Source organism: Serinus canaria, chromosome 1A, assembly GCF_022539315.1.
Source record: "Serinus canaria isolate serCan28SL12 chromosome 1A, serCan2020, whole genome shotgun sequence".
NCBI lineage: Eukaryota > Metazoa > Chordata > Aves > Passeriformes > Fringillidae > Serinus > Serinus canaria.
The window spans coordinates 39,842,493-39,865,978 of record NC_066314.1 but is presented as its reverse complement, the minus strand read 5'-3'; positions in this window follow the sequence as shown (position 1 = coordinate 39,865,978).

Below are 23,486 nucleotides of genomic sequence, written 5' to 3'. Positions count from 1 at the left end.
TTAGAGCCTTGCTGTAAGTGGTGCTGAGATAACTTGAATTTTACTGGTTTTGATAAAACGAGTAGGTGTCGGCTCCATGATCTTTTGCTTGTGTTCAGTAATTGTACTTCAATCATTAGGAAAAAAAACAAGTAAACAAACCAAGTCAAACCAAACCAAACCAACCAACCAGCCTACCCAAGCCCACTCCAAAATCCACACAAAAACCCACCAAAAACCCTCAAAGAAATAAGTAAACAAAAAAGATTGAGTAATATTTTCCCCTTCATGTCTCTTTATCCCTGCACCCAAATATAAAGATACACTTACCTAGGAATTTATAGAAAAATACTGTTAACTTCTATAGTTTGCTTGTTTTGTGCCCATTCTCCAGCTGAGGTTTTCTGGTGCCTAAAGAATGTGAAAGATTGAATTTTACCATTGGCCCCCTAAATCACTGATCATTAGATAAATGCCAATGTAAATGTCACAAAAGGAATCCTAATTAAAAAAAAAAGTGCAAAAGACCTTTTGTATTTACCAATAATATAGGACAAGAGTAACTGCATGCTCTTATATCTAGTAATGTGTTGCTTGGCTTTATATTTTTTTCTGTGTTCTCTTCCATTTAGAAGGTTGTCAAATTAAGCTAACCCTTGAGATTTTTCACACACCTCCTCAGGGGATGGAGCATATTCTTTTGACAAGCCCTATCCTTAGGCTTGTTTTTCCATGAAATGAATGTAGATTCAGAACATACATCTTCCTTCCTGAACAGAATATCTGTTGAGTAGAAATTCACCCCTGGGGCTCCACACACCTTCCTTGCTCTTGCCTGCATTTCCAAATCTGATAACACAGTGATTTATCACCTAATCCCTCAATACTCTGTTGTAGGGATACAAACCCACAAATGGTAGCTAATGGTGACTTTTGAAGACCTCTCCTAGCTGGCTGGGTTTCAGGAAAGCATAACAGTTATGTAAACAAATTTATTTAACCACTGAGTTTGTTTTTCCTTCTCTTCATATTTGTTTCATCTTTCTTTTTTTTTCAGTTCTATAGACTTAGAGTACCATGAGAGATCAGTAAGGCTATCTTTAGTACAGATAAATTAATTAAAAAAAACCCTCAACAACTAAACTGTTCAAATTTGACTCTTTCAAGAATTCTATAAGTCTATTTTTAGTGAAAGTGATATTTTTCAATCACTCAATGCTTCCATATGAGAAAATAGAAGACTTTGTATGAGCTTCTTTGACTTGGTTTAATTTAGGCTAAATACTTAACTCAGGATAAAGAATTAATTCAGGATAAATATTAGTGGCAATAAAAGGAAGAGGATGTTACTAGCATGAAGATTTCGAATGTGGGGATACACAAACAGTAGTGGGATTTCTGACTGGATTGAAAGAGCCATGTGTTGGATAACACTTAATCTTTCCAAAGTGCAAATGAAGAATCAAATTTTATTTAGCAAATTCTTGATAACTAACTAGTCTAGTTTAAAATATCCATTTGTGAGAAGAAGTTTGGCATTTAAAAGTTACATTTCACTGTGCTGAACAAACAAAAGGAATCTATCACATACAACTTGCCCTACAATGGACCCATTTTTGTAGGTGTGTGTGTGTTTTTATAGGTTTACATTGGTACCAATTCTGTAGTAACACATTTAAGAAAGGGTAAAAACTGCTGCACAACAGCTTCTGGGAAAGAGGAATGAGAAAATGTAAGAGGAACAACCCTGCAGAGCCCAAAAGAGGGAAAGGAGGTGCTTCAGCTGCCAGAGCAGAGCTGTGGAGATCGTGGTGATGGAGGCTGACTTTCTGCAGCCCATGGGGGTCCATGGTGGAGCAGACATCCATCCACAGCCCGTGGATGAGTAGGTGGATGTAAGCTCAAAGAAGTTGCAGCATGTGGGCAGACCATGCTGGAGCAGGGAGCATCCTGGCAGGACTGTGAGCTGTTTGGGAACTCATGCTGGAGGAGTGCTCCTGAAGGACTGCACCCTGGGGAAGGGACCCACACCAGAGAAGTTACTGAGGAGCTGTGCTCAGTGAGAGGGAACATTTGATGGAGTAGGGGAAATATAAAGAGGAAAAACCTGCAGAGATGAATGGTTATGAACTGACCAAAACCTTCATTCCCCAGCTCCCTACACTGATGGAGGGGAGGAGGTGGAAATACTCATAGCAAAGTTTAGACAGGCAGAAAATTTAACTGCCCACAGGTTCTCATCCTTCTTCTATAAGAACATGTCAAAAGTCACTTACTGAGATCTCCTGCTTTGATTTTAGACCAATTAGCATGCAACATCTGCAGTCCTCTGTTAAGATAATTAAAAAATAATAAAAGCAAATTTTAACTGAAATTTACCTCTTACCAAGGCCAAGGAGGATTACTTAGACCCTCTCCATAACATCATTTTCAACCTTGCTTTTCTTCTCTTCTGTATTAGCCTCTATTTTAGCAGGGAACAGAGCAAGTCAGCACAGAACAGGTTTTTTGCCTCTCTGAGGTTTCCATTGCTGACTTCTTGTTGCATTGTGATTGACTTACAGCCCCACTAAGTACTATTATGTAGCACTGCAAAAATAAAATACATAGTCAAAATATTGTTTTATTTACACAGTCTGAATGATAGATACAATTAAGTTAATATTACGTTTTTCAAAGCTTAACACAGACAGATGGTAGAAATATCTGAACTGAAAAGTTTGTTTGATTTGGTAGTTTCTATGCCCAGACAAATTTAGGAAACAGGTCCTATTTTTGAAATGGGGCTTTTTTTTTTCCATGTTTAAATATGACATTTATCTGCTTGCCACAAGGCTACAGAGGCAAAAGCATATAGATATACATTATCCTCAAATTATGCTGTAGCAGTTTTTGTCTTTAAAATCTCAGATTACTTTTATATTTCATTTCATCAGAAAACAATGTTCCTTTGTTCCTCTCGGAGGGCTGCTCTGCCCTCTGGGATGATGTGAATTGTTTGAAGAAATGCAGAACCACTATACCCAAGGGAAAAGTCTGTCTTGAATTGCCCTGTAAATCTGGGTGTGTATTGCAAGATTTCTCAAGCACCCAGACAGTCCCATCCTGCCTTCAACCTTTCTCAGAACTTAGGGCACAGGGGTGGAGCAAACAAAGTCTTGCATGGTTTATATTGAGAACCTGATATTTGGGTATTGACAGTAGTCATCAGACAGATCACTTACATATTGCTGTGGCTTTGTGCTCATATGCCTATAGTCCTATGAAAATCCACACTTCTGGCTCCAAATTGTGTATTTCATTAACTCCCTCAGTCAATAAATTACCAAATTTTGCAAAAAATTAAGCCTAGAAAAATGCCCAATAGTCAAAGTCAAAAATTGAACAAATGTGGGAAAAGCTTGAACACTGGTTGGAAAAGCTTCTGGCCTCAGATTTCTTTTTAAAGCAGCACGAAGAAAGCATTTATAGATTTGCAAAAGGGTCAGGCAAAAGATTTATTGTCTCTGGTTTTAATCTTTATTTTTCATATTAACTAATATGTTTCAGTTGCTTTGCATGGGGAATGTAGAACAGCCATCAACAACATTTACTGGTCCATTAGTCTGTGGAGGTGAAAAAGTTTCTTTGTGGAGTTGAGAAATGTACCAGAGCACAAACTACCAATAAATCTGTACCATGCTATTAAAGCATTACTAATATGGCTTGAACACTCAGAATTTTGGACAAATTAGTTTCTCTGTGTCTTAGTCAGCAAGAAATCAGAGAAAGGATACTGATTTTAGTATCTTAGCTGCTCTGAATTGACATAAATGCCTGATTTTTACTTCTGCTCATCCTCAGTTTCTCTGTGGCAGAGTGTGGAGCAAGTACTTAAAGAGGGCTGGATGGGTTTTTCTGTCAAAAAAGTAGTCTGCATAAAACTAGAATAATAAAACAGAGAATAGAATAATAGAACATAACACTTCAAAATGTGCAGATCTATCTCATGTGGGCTTTACAAATGACTTTAGTGGAGTTACTCCATAAGTACACTGCTGGATGTCACTAAACCCACAGCATTCAATGCAGAGCAAGTCATTGTCTCCCACAGAGTTTTGACTCACTAATTTAAAAACTAGAATGATCATGTAAGTCCATTACTCTTCCAGTCTGTAGAAGACATAAATCTGGAAGAAGGTTCTAAACAACTGTGTTGCTCAGCAGGACTATATACATATTCCCAAACTTAAAGTGTTTTCCTTGAAATGCTATTTCTTTGCAATGAACAGCCTCTCCATGTAGATAAAGGTAGTGGAAGAATTTTAAAACAAAAATTATGATTCTGTGACTTATCTTAAAAATTCTGTCTTAATTTACATTTGGAGTTTGTGTTGGGTTTGCATGAACAGGTTTTGGTGCGTGGGAGGCTACAGGGGTGGCTTCTGTGAGAAACTTCCAGAAGCTTACCCTATGCCTGACAGAGCCAATGCCAGCTGGCTTCAGGACTGGCCCATTGTTGGCCAAAGCCAAGCCCATCAGAGAAGGTAATAAGGCCTCTGTGATATCTAAGAAAGGCAAAAAAAAGCCTTTCACAGATTTAACTATGCTCCAAGAAGAGAGGAGTGAAAATGTGCAGGAGAAACAACTCTGCAGACACCGAGGTCGGGGGAGAAGGAGGGGAGGACGTGCTGGAAAAACCTGAGCTGGGATTGCCCTGCAGCCCCTGGTGCAGCCCCTGGTGAAGCAGCTGTGCCCTGCAGCCCCTGGGGGTCCAGGGGGGAGCAGAGATCCGCCTGCAGCCCGTGGAGAACACCCACTCCAGAGCAGCTGAAGGCCCGAGGGGGCTGTGACCATGGGAAACCCACTCTGAAACAGGGTCCTGCAGAGCCACAGGGAGAGCAGCCCACACTGGAGCAGGGTCCAGGTAGGACTTGGGACACTGTGGGACACCCACACTGGAGCAGCCTGTTCTTGGTCCCTAGCCACCCCCCATGGATAGGGACCCACACTGGAGCAGTTCATGAAGAACTGAAGCCCATGGGAAGAGATCAAGTTAGAGGAGTTCATGGTGGACTGTCTGCTGTGGGAGAGTCCCCATGCAGGAGCAGGGGAATGTCTCCTCTCCCCGAGCAACAGCGGAAACCAAATGTAATTAACTGAGTGCAACCCCCATTCTCCATCTCCTGCACTGCTGGGGGAGGATGTAGAGCCTGAGAAAGAGGGAAGAGTGGGTGGAAGTCATGTTTTTAAGATTGGTTTAGTTCTCATTATCCTGCTCTAATTTTCATTTGTAATAAATTCAGTTAATTTCCCCGAATCAGGGCTTTTTTGGCCATTACAGTAATCAGGGAATGATCTTTCCCTGTCCTTATCTCAACTCATGAGCCATTTGTTTTCTCCCTTTTCCAGCTGCAGAGAGGAGTGATAGAATGGTTTTGGTGGGTACTTGGCATCCAGCCAGGATCAACCCACCACAAAGTGAATGCTTGGGACATCTTTACCTAAACCTGATGGGGAACCTCTTGTGTCCTATAGTACACATTTACCAATGAAAAATTTCCTTTATGATAATGGATATTGTGAAGTCTTCTTATAAGCTTCATGATCTCTTTCAGAGTAAAGTACCTACTCAATTCTGCAAGACCACAAAGTTCTTCAAAACATTGAAATAGATTCAAATGCCTATGTAAATCAGAGTTGTAGAGAAGCTAACCTTTTGAAAAGTCTGTTTCTCTCTTTTCCAGTGGTAGTGGCAAATTCAAGCATAGCCTGGGGTATTTATAGCCTTGTTTATTTATTATTTATTTATTTATTTTATTATTTATGCTGCCCATTCTAGAACAATTTTTCTGGATTTTCACGTGAAAGTCTCTCTACAACAGTTACCAGAATTTATTTTCCAAAAATTTGAACTTTGCCTCACTTGTCATATTCTTTTCCAAGCATTATTTCTCAAAGTAATATTTGTAGCCTCCAAAACTGAATTTCCATCACAAATCTAACCCATTCTTTTTCTACTTTTCCATCAGGAGAGGAAGAGATGGGGAAGAAAAGACCTTAACTTTGGTGCTGAAATAAGATTACCCCTCTGTGCTTATTCCTTCAAGGTTTCCTGAGAATTGTCTGAAGCATTTAGAGTAAAACCAGTGTTGAACCCTCTTTGTGGAGCACTTGCAAGCAGCCATATGTGGAGTCAAAAAGTGCAGAGATGCAAATCTATGTTCATAAAACCTTTTCTATATTGGATGAACTGATCTAAGACTTGATTTTAAGCTATAATGTAAATTTGCCTGGCCTTATAGGCACCTTCCAAGTTCTGTACACCCTGGGGGCTCAAATATTTTGCTAGTTTAGCAGGAGGCAAATGCAACATGGGTAAAACAAATGACAGTGTGCCATGACCATTGCTGCCTCATGGAGACTGAAGTACATGGTACAGTACTTCCTGGCAATACCACAAATGGTTCCTGTCACCACTGGGTTATTAAGAGCTTTTGTGACATTTAGATATTTTGTTGCCTTTTTTTTTTTAAATCTTTTTTTATTACACTTTCTGTTTACACTTTGATAGCTTTTCTAAAGCAAATAATAAACAGAGATGTCTTTTGCACTACATACATAAAAAGAAAGGGTTTGCCTGCTGTATGTTCTAGCCTTGCAGGACTCAGATCAGAGAATTGGCTTAATTCTCTGCCATTTAAAACCAGATGTTTTTTTCTGGCACACTGTCTTGCAAAAGCAGCAATGAAATCCATCAGATGGTACTCAGGGAAGCTTTAGTGCAGTAAATTTAATACCACAAAGTAAGAACAATGAAGAACTGAAAATAAATCCTAAAAAAGAAATACACATAAACAAGAGACATTTTCCTCAGCCCTCTACTAAGTGACAAGTTCAAGGGAGGTCTCTAATACAACTTTGCCAACAAGATGGAAAGCTATTGCATACCCTAAAAGTAGGTGCTGATGCCATATAGACTAATACACACAAGTCTAGTTATTGTTACACAAAACAATTATAGTCCTTGCTTCCAGGAAGGGAACAGTGTAAAGCTACATGCACTGATTTGAAATTGTGAACTTTATACAGCTAGAAGCTTTTGTAGAGAGTGCACTTTGTATTGGTTCTGTATGGCTGCTGAGCTACTGAACTTTAAAGCTGTTTGCCCCAGATCTGTACCTGGCCACTCTACAGAGGGCTCTGTTTTATTCTCTACAGATAAAACAGGAAAAAATAGAGCAGTGCAAATATAGGGGGAATGGGTTTGGGCATCCTTTTCCTTTTCCTTTTTTTTCCTTTTCCTTTTCCTTTTCCTTTTCCTTTTCCTTTTCCTCACTTATAACATTTGGATAGCCAGCTCCAAGTCATGCTGAAGACTTCATGTGCAGCATAACAGATAAGCAAAGGACACAAAACATATCACATATTAGGTAAATTTCCTCATCAATTCCTTGATTAAACCCAGCTGCAACTAATCCTAAATGAAATAAATTCTGATTTCAAGCTACCTATCTGAACAAAGCAACTCCACTAATTTATCAAACCTGAGAATCTGCATTCAGATGTTTCAAAGCTTTGATTGTTCTTCATCAAAGATATCATTGCTAAAAATGTGAAGTAAAGACTTTTCTACTTGTGCTGGTAAATAAAAAAAATGATGAAACCTCCAAGCTGAGAGAAATAGAGTTCAATTTTCTAAAATGTATGCCAATCACCAGAATGATGTTTCTATTCAAAAAGAAAGTCTAAGTAAACAAGAGAACTCAGAGAATCAATTGAGTAACTGTGAGTAATTTTAGGAAAATTTATACCAAAGAGGAGAGTTCAAGGATGAACATTCTATCAAGAATATCCTCATATAAATCAAAATTAAGAAAGATAATAACAATAATATTAACAATCCTTTGCAAAAGGATTTTTGCCAGCAAAAATTTTTGCAACCAAAACTCATTTTGCAAGCAGAGTTGCTTAACTCTAAAATGAGAGATGTTAGAAGTACCACAATGCAAAGCCATTGTGCTAACTGTGACACAAACTGTAAAGGAAGGCATACATGTAATGTTCAACACAGCAGAGTTTGACAAAATTTACAAAGGTTAACAACAATGACTTGCAGCACTAACTCAGTGCATGAACAAAAAATGTGAATAAATGGGCCTTCTTTCTTTTTCATTCATTGCATAAAATCTGTTCATCCTAAGGCAGTAGATAACAGAATTTTGATTCTCTTCCTTTAAAAGATGTTTTATTTTTCTGCTTTTCCATCTTTCTTTCACAGTGAGTCTATTTCCTTCCCATATTGTTCTAATCTGTAGTAGCCCATCTTTGCTTCCCCTCAGTCTCTGATGCTAACACAAAAAATTCTAACATGCTTGTTGAACTCATCCTTCAGATATCATGTGAACAGCATGAAAGCAGCTGCAGCAATTCAAAGTGGTGCTTGAATGCTTGTGGTACTGAGAATGCTGCCATATTTTCCCTCACAGATACTGGGGTGCCAAAAAGAATATGCTGCATCATTTTCTCAGGTTTTACAGGTTTCTCAACCTCTCCCACAGACACTACTCCTTCCTAGACTTTGCATACAGTTGTGGAAATGTACCAAGTGCCTCCTTTGGGAGGCACTTCCCAAAATATCCCAGAGTAACATGTGGGAAAGTGCCTTCTAAATTCATAAGCACTCATGTGGATTTGAATAACTGTGCCACGTATGCCACAGGGTTACTGCTGTACCCCTGTTCTGCCTGGACACTGTTTAGATCCCTGAGTAGGACTTCATTTTATATATCCCACATACTGAGAACTAGTAAAAAAAGATAAATTAGAACTGTAGCACTAGAGGGCACTATAACCTCCAAGATTATATTGGGCAAAATTTTCCCCTATAAGCAACATAGAAACATATTATAAAACCTTCCACTGATTTTGCTACATTTGAACAGTCTACAGAAGTGGCCTAAGAGTGACTATCAGTGATCTAGTAAAAAAAAATTCTCTTTCTTTTTTATTTTAAGATTCATATATGACTAGCCAAATCCTTGGGAGTGGATATTAAAAAGTACATGAGACTTTTTTAGATGCAAAGAAACAATAAGAGATGAAAAAATGAGCTAGGAAAGAAAAAAAAGCAGAAGGAAACTGAGGAGACCATAGCAGATGAATTTGTTTCAGTGTGATATTTGATGTGAAATACCTGGTAAAACCTCTCTTTCTAATATATTTGATTTTTGTTCAATGCAAATAAAATAATCTGGACTGAAGATATATATGAAAAATGAAAACATGGTAACAAACAGTAAATTATTTTTGTCCTAGAAAATATACAGGGAATAACCTTAATATAGGAGAAGTAGCAATTCAGAAGAAACAGAAATTACAACCAGAATCCCATAGCCCTCAAAGAAGAGATTACTTTGAATAGTAATAAAAAAAGAATCATTGATATAGAATTGCTGATATTTCACTGAACAAAAAAGAAATATTTATTTCTGTGCAATTCCCAAGCACAGTATGAAGTCTACACATACATTGGTTTGGGTCTCTGGAGTTACATTACTGATATTTATCTTATACCTAAGATTAGCACTTAAACACTTTTCCAGTTATGGACTGCATTTTTTTACATATGCTGTTGTCCAGAATACACCATTCAATTACTCAGTTGTTGGGTACTTCATTCTGTTTTGGCAACCTGCTCCTTTTTGTAGCCAGTAGGTCTCTCAAGAACCATTTACACTCAGAATGGCTCATTGTAAGTGTGAGGAGTTATTATTTCATTGAATCATCATCACATGTTGGTTTGGGTTTGGAAGGATCTTGAAGATCATCTATGTCCAACACAGACATGACAGTTTCCCATAACAGTTCTCGACTTTTCCCATAGCAGTTCTCTTACTGTTGTAACAAAGGTGGTCTCAAAATTATTTACTAGCTTAGAATATGAGCTAATATAATGATTTGTCTGTGATCAGACAAATTATCATATTAGCTTTGTCATCAATATGATGAGTTGTCTGATGGCAGACAAATCATCTTGCAAGGAAACAGAAATACTGAAAGAAGCAGAAGAGCTAGCCAGGAGACAAAAATGAAAGCAAGAAACAAAACAAACCTCCAAACTGATATTCATGATGGGATGGTGGAACAAATGATTGGAAGCAAATTACTTAATAATAGACTGATAAGAACATTTTGTTCTCCAGGGTATTTATCCCACTCAGTTCCCACAGTAAAGTGAAGACTATTCACCCAGGGCATTTTGAACAGCACCTGATATGAATGCTCCCCTTCAACTCTCTGGAGAAACTTTTCTTCACTGATTACAGACAGAGCCTAAGGACACTACCAAAGCATTTAATGACAGCCATTAAAATAACTAGCTGAAAGGAATATAACCTATCTTCCGAGATGGAAGTTGTGAGGCAAAGAAGAAATCAGAAGCTGCTGTGTAGTGACAAATGTAGCCATTCATTAACTGTGACTGAATAGGTCTGCAGGTGGTGGTGAGGGAAGCACACCTTTTCCTGTTAGCAGGAGATGCCCTGCTCAGGGATGTGTGCTCAGGGACTTCATTAGCAGCAGGAGTACCAGAACTAAATGGTTAGGATAACATAGTTTGACTATATAATTATGGTTAACAGAACGAGCAGCATCAGAAGCCAGTGAGCTCTGCAGAGATTGTATTCTTCCCCAGAAATCAGAAACTTTGAAAGCAATCATTTAAAAGGTTAAAATGCATTAAAAGATGTTGATGAAATTTCAGATTGTTAATAAAAAATAAAGGTCTTCTACTCCTGACAAACATCTAGCCAAAGAAAAGCAAATAAATTCCCAAATTTTTCCTCTTATAGAACAGTTTTGCCACTGATGGAAATATGGACCCTCAACTCATGACCTTTTCCTGACTCAGAAAAAATATCTCAGCAAGTTTCACAAATGTAAAAACAAACCCTACATTTTTTGTTAGTAATAGCTCTAAATAAAGTTGTCAAAAGAGGATTCATTTTCAGCTTCCTTGGCAGTTCTGTATTATGGGAAAACCAGTCCAGCTAAGGTTCTGGGAAAAAAGAAAACAGGAAGTAAGCCTGCAGCTTTTACAAAATCTGTACAGAATTTGGTATTTAGCTAAAATACTTCATTTTTCACCACATTAATGAAATGTTTTCTTCTAACACAAATACTTTCCCCCTGCCTCTCCACACTCCCATGATTTTTCCTAGAAATATGCAATGAAAATCTCTCAACTCACATGACAGTGTTAGTTTCAGCTTGGGTTTTTATTAGGGACATTTTTTCTGTTACCACTGCTCCAATGTAACCAATATAATCAGGATGAAAATCCCAGGGGCAGATTACACCTGGTTTGCTAACCAGTCTAATATACACCACATTTGGAATGGGGTCAGCATGAAGGATGGCCAGATGTTTGCCATGTCCTGGCAGCTTCCTCTGCTGAAGGCAGGGGAGATTGGCACTTCCTTGAGCAAATTTAGTCACTGTGCAGCTGGGTAGGCATGACAGGAAAGGCAATCTAGGAGGGATGTTGTAACCATGATAGAGGCAAAATTGCCTGAAAAGGTGGCAAATTTAACACTTGCAAAAATATTTTTTTCAAAGTTCTATTGAGATGGACCATCTTTCCCCTCTACCTGCCATAGAGACTGCCTGAGTGCTTTATGAAAACATCATTCACTGAACACTCACAAGGTCTTTTATTTTTCACCTATATTTTAATTTTTTTTAACCAGAAATTGTAGTTTTTGTAATATACAGCTGGGATTTGGTGCCTGGTTGCTCTTAGCACTAAGTCTATATAAATAAAAGTCAGGTCTTTATTCCAAAGAACAATTAGAAATCCCAATTTATCAAATACAGTTTACTGAATTTCTTGGAAGTGTCAGTGTCTATCACCTTCAGTAGCTCTTTTGATGATGGAAATATTTTGAATTTTTTGACATAAAGTATGGGATTGAAGTTTGGGGGATTTTTTTTTATACTCTTGTTGTTTTCAATGAAATTATTTTCTATTTTTGTAGGAAAACCTGTGAGCTAAACAGAACACCATTTTTCAACATAGATTTATAGCTCAATCTACTTCAACAAAGAGCACATAAGTCCAGCTACAACATTCTTCTAAGAAAAATAAGAAGTCTTTTGGCATTTTAGGTCTGATAAACAAATGTGTAGTATCAGGGTTCAGAAGATCTATGATGGATTTAATAAAAACAAAAATTTTGTGTCACTTAGGATGCTTTCAGCTGTCTGCTGAGAAGGGGAATTACAGCTCTGAGAAAATGAGTATGTGATTATGAGAGACAACTTTGCAAGTAATAATAGCTTCCATGGAATTTAAAGGGATAACTCATTTTGCTTTTTCTATTTTTCTCCCCACTCCCCCCTAAACATGTAATCAGATGATTTCATTTGCTTCCATTTCTATTTTGGAAAAAAAACCCCCAAAAAAACAAAAAAAAAAAAGAAAAATTTCCCCCCAACCAATCAAAAAAACCCCAAAATAACAAAACTGTAAAGTAAATTAGAGAGTAATTGAACTTTGGATACATGAGATCTACTACTTTACATCTCACAGAGTGAAACAATTCAGATTTGTATTCAACTTGACTGCATTCAATCAAAGTCTTCTCTGGGATGTTCAGCATTTCTGAACCTACTAATGAACACAAGCACATTCACAAAGACATGGTTTGGTTTCCTTGATAGCCCATTGCAGATATTAAAACAATAAAGACTCTTATTGGTCATACTGTCGTGAGAAACGAGGAAAAGAATGCAGGAAACAAGGAATGATGAGGGAGGAGGAGACATAGGAAAGTAGGAGGGAAAAAGGGAGGAGAACTTTATGAAAGATTATTATTTCTGATGTTATCAATCACATAAAATTATATCAATTCTTAATAAAGTTGCTATGTTCAGATATAATTTAGATTAAATAAAAAAATATATATACATATATATATATATATATATTAAAGCTGGTAAGTTCCTGCTTTTAATGAAGGATTTGCAAGATATTGTAATCTCTCAAATGCTCAGTGTTTTCCATCCCAAAGGAAATGCAGTGGAGGACTGTGGGCCCATGGAGCATCAGCCTCTTGACATCATCAGCACTACTGGAGTTGGAATATAGCATTGTCAGGTCACAGAGGCTGCCATATATCATTACACAAGATCACTACCACTGGAAGAAATGGAAAATTGTGTTCTGGTTTCCTTTCTGGTTCAGCTTTCAAAAAAAAAAAAAAAAAAAAGTGGGTAAATTTTCTCTGAGTCTGTGGATTTTGGATTTTTCACTTCCTCCACTTTTTTCACCCTGCCTGAGGATGAAGAACCTGATGCTGTTTGATCATGGACACACTGGACTCTGCAGGGCATGTATCAGGAGGTGAGCTAAAGGCAAGAAAGAGGATCAACAGAGGAATGTTGATCCACCATAACCATGGTGGAGTCCACCAGGCCAACCCACACCTCCAAAGGAAGGATGCTGGATGTGCATCCACATGTGAAAGAAGTATGGAGAAATAAGAGCCAGTTTGCTGAGTAAAACCCTTGCTTTTGAGAATCCCAATTCTGCTATATGCTCATTAAATGTAACTTTGACCAGCTCTAATTTAAGCCCATGAACTGGACAACCATTGGGCACAGCAGCACACACCAGTGAGACACAGAGTAGAGAAATGGTTCAGTTACACCTGAGCCAAATCAAGTTTGCATGTTCCAACACTATTCAGTGATACAAAACAAGGGATGCTATGTGGGTACATTTGGGAATGCACTTCTGACCCAAATGAAAATGCAGATTCAGACCATGTGAACTCTCTTTTCTTCAGCCCAAGGGCAAAAGCTGCTCAGCTTTGAGATATTTTCAAAGTACTTTCTTGAGAGTAAGGCTGTTAAGTGTCATCAATTCTAGCAACTATTGCCTTTTTAGTCATCTTATCCTGCTTTTTCTCTTTTCTTTCTGCTGTATATCACCCAATCATAAAAATGTTACATGATGGGGATTAATTTCCTTCTCTAACTAAACAATATCTTCAGTTTCTGTGACAAAGAATAACACTGCTGAATTATGCATCAAGTAGTACAGAAAACAGTTCTGTGAAAAAAATAAAACTAGCAATCTTAGAAAATACTTAAATGAGAAACTATTTTTTGTCTTGTTTTGGTTCTCTTTGAGAAATGGAAATTATAGCTGTTACTGGTATCATTAGGCTGTAGTTGACTTCAGAGAAAAGTGTATTATTTAAATAGTCCCTTTTTATCATGAAACTACAATTTAAGGTCCTGAAATAGAGCCTTAATCCATTTTTACTATTTCAACAGGAAGAAAATAAGGTTTAAAAAAAACTCAAAGGGTCATACATAGAAGCACTTGCCTGGTTAATACTTACATAACCCCAACAATGAAGCAGAACTATACTAAGAATTAGTTATTTTTAACTTTAGAAAAATTTTAATATTTTTGTAAATCCCCTACCTGGTTTATTATCTCTGCTAAACAAGATTCTGTCTGCTCAGTAAACAAGGGGAAAAATTATTCCTGCCATTGGGAAATGGTTGGCACAAATTTTGAGTACAGCTGTTCTTTCATTTTCTATGGATTGTGAGCTGAAAATTCTTCCGTCTTCCCTCATTGATTATATTTCACACATTATTCTCCAAAGATGCCCACAGTTGATAAATAGCTTTAGGATATTTGTTTCCTGAAGCAGAATATTTTATTGGATATTTCACCAGTGCTGAGTAGAACAGGAGAATTACTTAAGGAATTTTGCAAATAATTTCCTGCGTTGCAATAATAAATTCCTACAATGCAATGTTTTGGCCTTCCTGACCAGTTCCAGTCAGACAGATCTTGGCCTTCAGGAATAACCCACAGTTGAGCACAGTCACTGTGGGAGATATACAAAGGCTTTGGGATATTAGTGAAGAGATCATTGCATTAGGTTCTGGTTTGCAACTGACAGAAATCCCAGAAAGCTGATAACTCAAAACTTAAGGAATTGTTGCCAGCATTGATTAGAGATGTATGACTCCTCTGTGATTTGGGATGTGATGCTGACCAGGGGAAGGTGATGTATCACTTGTTTCCAAGTAGTCTGAACAATGCATCAGATTTCCATGTAGCACTATCCAGTCGTTTGGGAAATAGTTCTGGTTAAATGTTTGTTAACCAGAATATGATTATCTGCATGACTTAGCTGCCCCAGAGCTTTTGAGAAGATCCAAGCATCTGTTTTGTCTTTATTGTTTTTCAACAAAACCTTATAAATGATTTACAAATCACCCCTTGCTTTGTCAGCCTGAGAGGCTAGCAAGACAGATAGGCCAGAGGTGCTTTTGTGTGACTGATTCATCCAAGATTCATGATGGAGAAATGCCCTTCACTCTCCTTCCTGAATTAAACAGATTTGGGAGTAAGTTGTAGCTGCCAAAAGAAAAGGTCAGCAAGCAACATTTTGAATCTACTCTGAAAGATGTCAGAGGATTGGAGAACTGGATATCCTTTAGTCTTGCCATTCTGATTCAGTTTCTTGGCCTAACATGAGTGTAATATAATAATCCTTTTAAGAATATGATTCATGCTTCCAGGTTTATCTAGAATGATCGTAATTTATTCTGATTTTTAAAAAGTTTAAATCCTTTTAAGGACTTAGGCTACAAGATTCTAAAAGGCAGTTCATTTCTGAGTATTTATTTTCAGCATAAAAAAGAGTCAACATATTAGTGAATATGCTATTGAAAGCAGAGTTTTGAGATTTCAACATTATGAATATTGGGTTAGGTTTTTCAGCAATCAAAGATATATATTTAAATTGCTATTGATTGTTTGCTGTTTATCTGAAAGCCAGCATTTAAATAAATACAAGGAAACATCTGGCAGAAAAACATTTCTTGTGTTGTCTAATGTATTTAGTACAGCATGGCTAAGTATAGAACCTGGGTATTTTCTGGGTTGGCCTGCAAATTAAGAGATACAATTTTTTTATTGATGTAATGTAGAAATTAAAATTGGAACAACAGCTTGTAATACATTTAAATGCTTCCCCCCCCCCAATTTGTTAATATTATGGTGATATCATCCCCAAAGATGCCAGATATGTATAAAGTAATAGGGTGCTTAGAATTAAGTCCTCTGCTAAGACAGAAGCGAAATCACAATAAGCCTGACATTAGGATTTGAGCAATGTAAAAATATGTATTCCATTGCACATTCAATTCAGATAGGTATTTTAGTTATAGGAGTATCTAAATGTTAAAGAGAGGAGCTCCTTTCATGAGAGAAGATTGATTTATCTCTTATTTTGTTCTTGCTAATACCAGCCCATCTCTGAGTACTATAATGAACAGAGTTTTATTTTGAAGTAATTTTAGGAATATTTACTTCAATAGATCTTTCAGATTGTATCTTGTTACTTCCATTGTGAAAGTATTTTGTATATTAATTTAATTTTAATATGACTGCTCAGGATGACAAAATTAACACATAATGAAATATAGATCAGGGTGGTGTGTTTACCTGGCACAGAAATTAAGCACACACAAAGTCACTCACTCAATTCCCAACATTCTCCTGCCTGCCATGGGATGGGGCAAAGAATGGGAAAAGTAAAAGTAAGAAAACTCAGGGATTCAGATACTTTATACCAAGCAAAGAAAAGAGGGAAAAGCACTTACAAAAGCAATCATTCACCACCTCTCACAAGCAGACAAATGGCCAGGCAGCCTCCAAGCAACAGCCACTTTGTAAGGCAATTCCCCACCTCCCTCCCCTTACTTACCCCGGCTCTCCAGCTCTTTCTTGTCTCTACCCCTCCAGTTTTTAGGCAGGGGTGGGGTCCCTGTGTGCAGAATCAGAAAGAGAAAGCCCTGAGTCTGTGCAAAGCCTGTTCACTAGTAACCAAGGCTTTGGTGCTGTACCAGCAGGGCTTTAGTCATAAGTGCACAGCACCATATGGGCTGCTGTGGAGAATGTTAACCCAGCCAGACCCTGTGCAATCAGTTCAGTGCTGTTTAAGTGTCAACACTACAAATGTGTAAAGCATGTGACTATTGCTTGGACAGTTTAGGTATTTTGTTGGCACTTTGGCACAGAGGTAGACTCATGGCATTTGCCAATGTTCACGTGTTAGGTGCAATTAATGCTGACGAAAGTGATGTCACTAGCAAAAATATGCAAGATAGCTCAAAGTAAAAGACCAAATCAATTTCATTCCCATAGAACTTCTCAACTAATTTAAAATTAGAAAGCTAGTTTAATTATAGAATTCTTCCCAAAATAATAAAAAAACAACCACCAAACAAACAAACAAGTTAATCACTGTGTAGGAGATACATTCTGATCACACATTAATTAATTTCAAATGGAACTTTTCCCTTTGACCTTACTGAAGTTATGTTATCTATCTATCATGCTTGTTGGATATCAGACAACAGATTAGAAAAGATAAAGCATCAAAGTGGATGTTTTCTATTCTAATCTTGTCAAGATCTTTTCATTAAATAGGAAAACTCTTTTACCTATAATATGAACAGGACCACTATTGGCTGGAATTCAGAATATCTAGAATTTTACTTTGATGTCAGTGCTTCTCATGTTATGAAAATATCTCTCTTCTAATTAAAAAAAAAAAAAAAATTGATTTAGTGTAAAGATCATTCTTTCAGTCATTTAAGAAAAGTGACTATGTACACACATGAATACAAAGTCAAAGCTTCTAATCCAGTAAAGTTCTTAATTCTTTTTACATGCTGAATTCATCTTTGTTTTTAAAAGAAGAAATTTAACCAGAACTTCTTAAAAGGACTATTAACACTTGCCTTATCCTAAAGTTACACTGTAGCATCAGTGTGGAGGATAAGGTCCGTAGGGAAAACTAGGTCCACAGGGAATTAGCTTTGGCAGTTGTGTAAACAAGATAACTGTATTTAAAAGGGGATGATAGTGAGTTTCTTTATGTAGACTGAATGAACAAGCCAAAATATTTGTGCAAATTGTAGCCATGTAGCCACCCAAGCAGACTACAGGGCAGAATTTTGAAGAATTTCAGCAGAACCGTGAGCCAGTGAGCTGTGGTGCACTGGCAGATGCACTGCCCTGACTTTGTGTGCTATCCCACTGTTGCTAACACTGAGGAACACCTTCTAGGACAGCTAGGGGACTAATCTTTAGTCAGGGCAGCCTAATCTTTAGTGCTAGGCTTGTGAAATGCACTGGCTCCACTACCTGCACAAACTCTCTGTGTCCTGCTTTCCTTGTGCTGCACAGAAGTCAGGAGATTATCTGAGTGTAAAATGCCGACTGCCTTTGAGCTAACCTAGTGCTACTTTTGGGGACTTCTGCACTGTGATGCTCCTGCACTGAAGTCAGAACACCATATTCTAATTAGGAAGAAGCCAACTGAATACCATGAAAATTGTAAAGAGAAGATTTGTGTACTGATTTAGGAAAACTATGCAGAGGCTTTAAATCCTTTAATTACAAGCTATCTGGATCCTATAGCATTTCCACTATATGCTAACTATCCCTTAGGACTGCTTTTAATCCAGATAATTTCAGCAATCTACTTTAAACAGCTATGAAAATAGTTCTGGTGGAATGTAAAGCAGATGTGGATATTCGTGTCCAGAATGAAGGGAAGGGTCCAGAATATCTACTTTTCTCCACTGCTGAAGCCAACATATTAAAAAACTATGGTATAATTGGTTCTTCTATCTGAAACTATGTACAACCTTTATATTAATTCTGTAAATGAGAAAAAGAGTGAGGAATCTTCATACTGTGGTTAATGGAATGCAATGTGAAGAATTATTTCACAAAACTGGAAGAAAAATATTGATGGAGGTTTCTTCCCTCTTCTTGCTTAGTCTCTTCAAAATGTACTCTTTCCTTACACAGAAATTATTAACTACCACTGGCCTTCAAGGAGTTATTATAGTGACTAGCAAAGAGTTTGTAGTTTCATAATACAATTTAGGTGATCCTGTAACATTTTTTGTGCATAACAAAATAAGCATATATATAAAGACTGTGCAAAATAAAATTTTATTTATCTATTTACTATTTAAAATTCTTCTCAGTTTTTCCCTGCAGTAACTAATTGCTAATATTTATCTTTAATGTGAATAAAACTCTTTGACTATGTGGAAAAATAATCTTGACAAATATCAAATACACAAACAATAGATATGATTGTCTTAAGGAAAAAAAATCTTTATTATAAATTTCAGTTTTTATTGCTCATTTCTTGCTGATTTGCCATGCACCTTGTTAATGTTTGGCAATCTTATTAATCTGTAATTTTTGGGATCACCAGAATTTCCTTTGAATTATGGTTCACAGAATTTACCATTATACATTCTGCCATAGATTGTGTTCCAAAAATATTTTAGATATTTTCTTTCAAATGTTGGCCCTTTATTTGTGACATCCATCTGAAGGTTTGGAGTGCCTCACGTTTTATCTCATTTTCTTCTGCATGAAAGGAACAAAACAAACATTTTGCTTTCTTTGAAAACAACAAAATGGACAAAGGCAAAGAAAGAGAAAATGTGATCCAAATCAAGATGTTTTCTTGCCATTAGTAACAGTTAATGAATGCAAAAAGCAGTGGTCCAAAAGCAACACAGAGAAAATTTCTGGTGATCAAATTTCTAAGAATGCAAATCTTAATGTCTCAGAGAAACAGGTAAAAAAATAGGATAAATAAAAGGTCCTAGGAGATCTTGAATAGATCAAGGGTCTGTTAAAAGATATATGATGGGAAGGGAAAAGAGTGAATAATGAGTCATGTTTTTCCTAGAAGAAACAAAGAAAACATTGCCTCTGGCAGTTTCTCAAGCAAATAGAAATGCACAAGAGTAGGGTCACTAGAAAAGAAAGGAAGGAAGATATTACCAAATTTGCATTGAATCAACTAGAAATGAGATTGACACTCACCTGTGCTTTCTATCTTTGACTACCTCCTAGGTCCCAGCCTCCTTAAGACTTGGAAGCAGAAACAGGATTCACAATTACAATTGCTGTTCTGCTGCTAAATCCAGAAAACTGCATTTCTGTGATCACATAGGCAACTGGAACAATCTTTGCAAATTCACCATTGCCAAAAGAAGTCCTGCATAAAACGATGCCACTTTGCTTCAAACTCAAAACACAGCATGACCAACTACCTCCCTAATTCCAAAGATATTATCACTTTTTTTTTTAATAAAAATGGTCTTGTTGGTTTTGAGTGGGGGATTTTTCACCACTTATTTTGAAGTTTCTGATTTTTCCAGGAGTTTCAGAATAGTATGAAAGGATTGCTCTCACAGTATTCCTAATGTAGAACTTGTGTCCCAGTTCTTCTGAATCAAAGGATGATCTGGAATCTAGAATTCCACTGTGTATGAGGTGATCTTTTAACTTTTTTTAAAATTCCAAATTTAATGAGGAATCCATACCTTATCTAGATATTTCTAGGTTTTATCACCTCATGTAATCAATGTATTTTTTAATAAGTGAGTCAAATGACATCTTATAAAAAGATGAGAGAGTAAATTTACCTCCTTTAATTTAAAACTGTTGTATAATTTAGTATATTTTGAGCCAAGAAATTATAGACCATTTATATCTGTTAAAAGAAAGAAATATACTAGATATATCAATTAATGGATGAAAATCCAGATGTGATGCAAAAAAAAATAGAACCCTAGTCCCTATAATTCTCTTGCATAGTAACAAGATGATTAATTTATTTTTATCTGCACATATTTCCACACCAGATTTAAAAAACCAACCAACACAATTTGTTTAAATGGATTGTGATTGTAGACAAAAGTAGAGCTTAAGCCTTGTTTTCTTACTTTGAAAACTTGAAAGTTCATGACTGGCTAACAGAAACTTTATCTCTTTGCCCTTTGGAAATGTAGACCTTTAAAAGAGTTCAACTCAGCAAGGGTTCAAAGCAGTTTAAAATACTGCTATAGTTACAGTCTGGATTACCCAGCAAAAGAATGCACTTTTACTCTTTGAAACTGAGCTTAGTGCTATCAGAAGAGAGTCTGGTGGTTTTATGCAACACTATTGTCCCAGCTTTGCACTGTCTGACTTTTTAAAAGCCTGAATGACACCAAAGTGTTTGCTACTGCTCTATAACACATTCATCTGGTCATCTCATCTAGATTAAGCCTCTTTACTGGACAAATTTTTAGAAATGTGTATAAAAAATAAGGAGATCTTACCTTAAAAACGTTGCAGTGCAAGATATGAACATGGACCCTCTATTTGAGGTAACAGAAACAAAGAATCATATATACAAGCTATGAAAACTAGAGACAAGGAAGATAATGTTATCAACCATCAGGAGGGACAGGGGGAACTGAGTAGCAAAAAAATTTCAATCCCCAAACAGTTTTCATCTCATGAGCTTAAATAGTTAGTTCTGGACCTTCTAGATTAATCTCTTTAAATATATGAGTTTTTCTTGGTTTTTCTCATCTACTGATTTCAAAACAAGGCAAAAATTACCATTTTGTATGGATCGTTTCAATCTGAAATTCTGACATTAAATCTCAGCAATTAAATTTTCGGCATTTAATCCTAAATAATTTAAATTCAAATTGTAAATTAAACACCAGAACTAGAAGTAAACTAAATAAATTTAATCCAATTGTATAATATATCTTATATATGTAGATTTTTTTTTTATACAATTTCAAGTCACATTTCACTTTCATGTGAGCAGGTAGCAACTAAGAGAGGGTTTAATCAAAAGCAAATCACTGTCAAAGTGGTGGTACAATCAAACAACTAAACTGAAAACCTCCATTGTTTGCTGCTTAACATGCCCAGTGTAATCATTTCACTCAATTGGGATAAGGTTAAAGTGGTCAAAGCTCTTAATGAGTGAACAGAAAAATTTCACATTTTACCTCTGCCATCCTGAGGGTTAAACTGCTTTAATGGATTTCAAAACTGTTGCTCTGTATTTTAGTTCAACTACAACTTGTCTATGAATTTCCAGAGGTCTTGCCACCAAGTTTTCTTGTTGGGACCAATATCTGCAAGGACTGAACACTCTCTGCCAATTAGTAACTCTCTGGTTAGAGAAATATTCCAGTCATCTGCGGAAAGTATTTTGACTGACATTTGGATGCTGTCCTTATATTGAATGTCAAAAGTGTTTTTGAAAACTGACATCACAGAAGTCAATTTAAAAAATCTTCTGACTATGAGAAAGACCAGCTCAAAAGGGCTTGAACAGTAGACCAGTGCACTGGTGGATATTCCTTTGCATGATCTGCAATATTGGGCTGGATGCTTATCTCATTGGTAGATACAGCTTTGGCTTAGGGAGAATGCTTTCCAGCTGAGTAGAACAGTCAAGTTCCCAGATGTCTTTATTAAAAGAAGGTTATAAACATGCTGTGTTTTAGGCTGCTGGAAAATCTGGAAGTTGTTTTCCAAACACACACACACCTTGGGGGAAAAAACCCTGCAAAGAAACATTGTAAGTTTTATAAACCCACAAACCAAACCTTCTGACTGCATTCTGTGTGAACATATAGCTGGTGGGGTGTAATGTTCAGATTATTATGGCTAATATACAAAATTCAGAAAGAAGTAACATGATTTGCTGTCCATGCTCTCTCCTGGTGTGATGCCCATGCATCCTCACACAAGTCATATTCTCTTGCACAACCCAGCTATAAACACTGTTGGCATCTTGCCTTGCTGATAGTACTCAAATTCTTTTTTTTTTCAGGATCACTGAGCCTCATAAAATTTAAAAATTTTCCTTTCCTTTAAAAATTTCTGGGTAGATCTAATGCTATCTATATAATAGCTATTTTAAATATTCTATCAGGTTATGCTCTAAAAAGTTCTGTCAGATTAAATATTTTTGCCTTTGGATCCATTGTTCCCCTGTGAAGGAGACAGATCTATATAATTTCTGTTGAGCACTTCCTAAATTGCTCCACTCCTAGGTAATACCAGTTAAAAATAAAGCCTCATACAAGATTAAGCCTACCCACTATCAATTAGAGAAGCAGGTTTGCAAGGCTTAGTTAATTGAAAGTTTCCCAGCAGGATTACTCTGAGAACAATGATGTATTTTCACTCTCAATTCTTGTTAATTAGTCAGTCATAAAACACTGCTTACTCACCATAAAATCTTTGCAGTTCAATTCACTAGGACAAATTTCATTCAGCTCATTGATCATTCAAGTTTTGATCAGATAAAATACTGCTTATTATTTTTCTTACCAAGGTGCATTACTTATTTCTAAGACATGTTCATATTAATTTGTGTATCAGAAAGATCTGTGTGACTAATTCTTTATCACCCTTTTACAAAAAATCCTCTTCTGTTAGCAGGCAATAAATTACATTAAAATATGTACATTTTCAGGTACAATTATTTGGCAGGGGAAAAAAAAGTATGAAGTGTTCTGCCAATGGTGTATAAAATGTTGCTAAAGTTTTGGTGTGTGAAGAAAAATTAAGTGTATAAAGAAGCTGCATC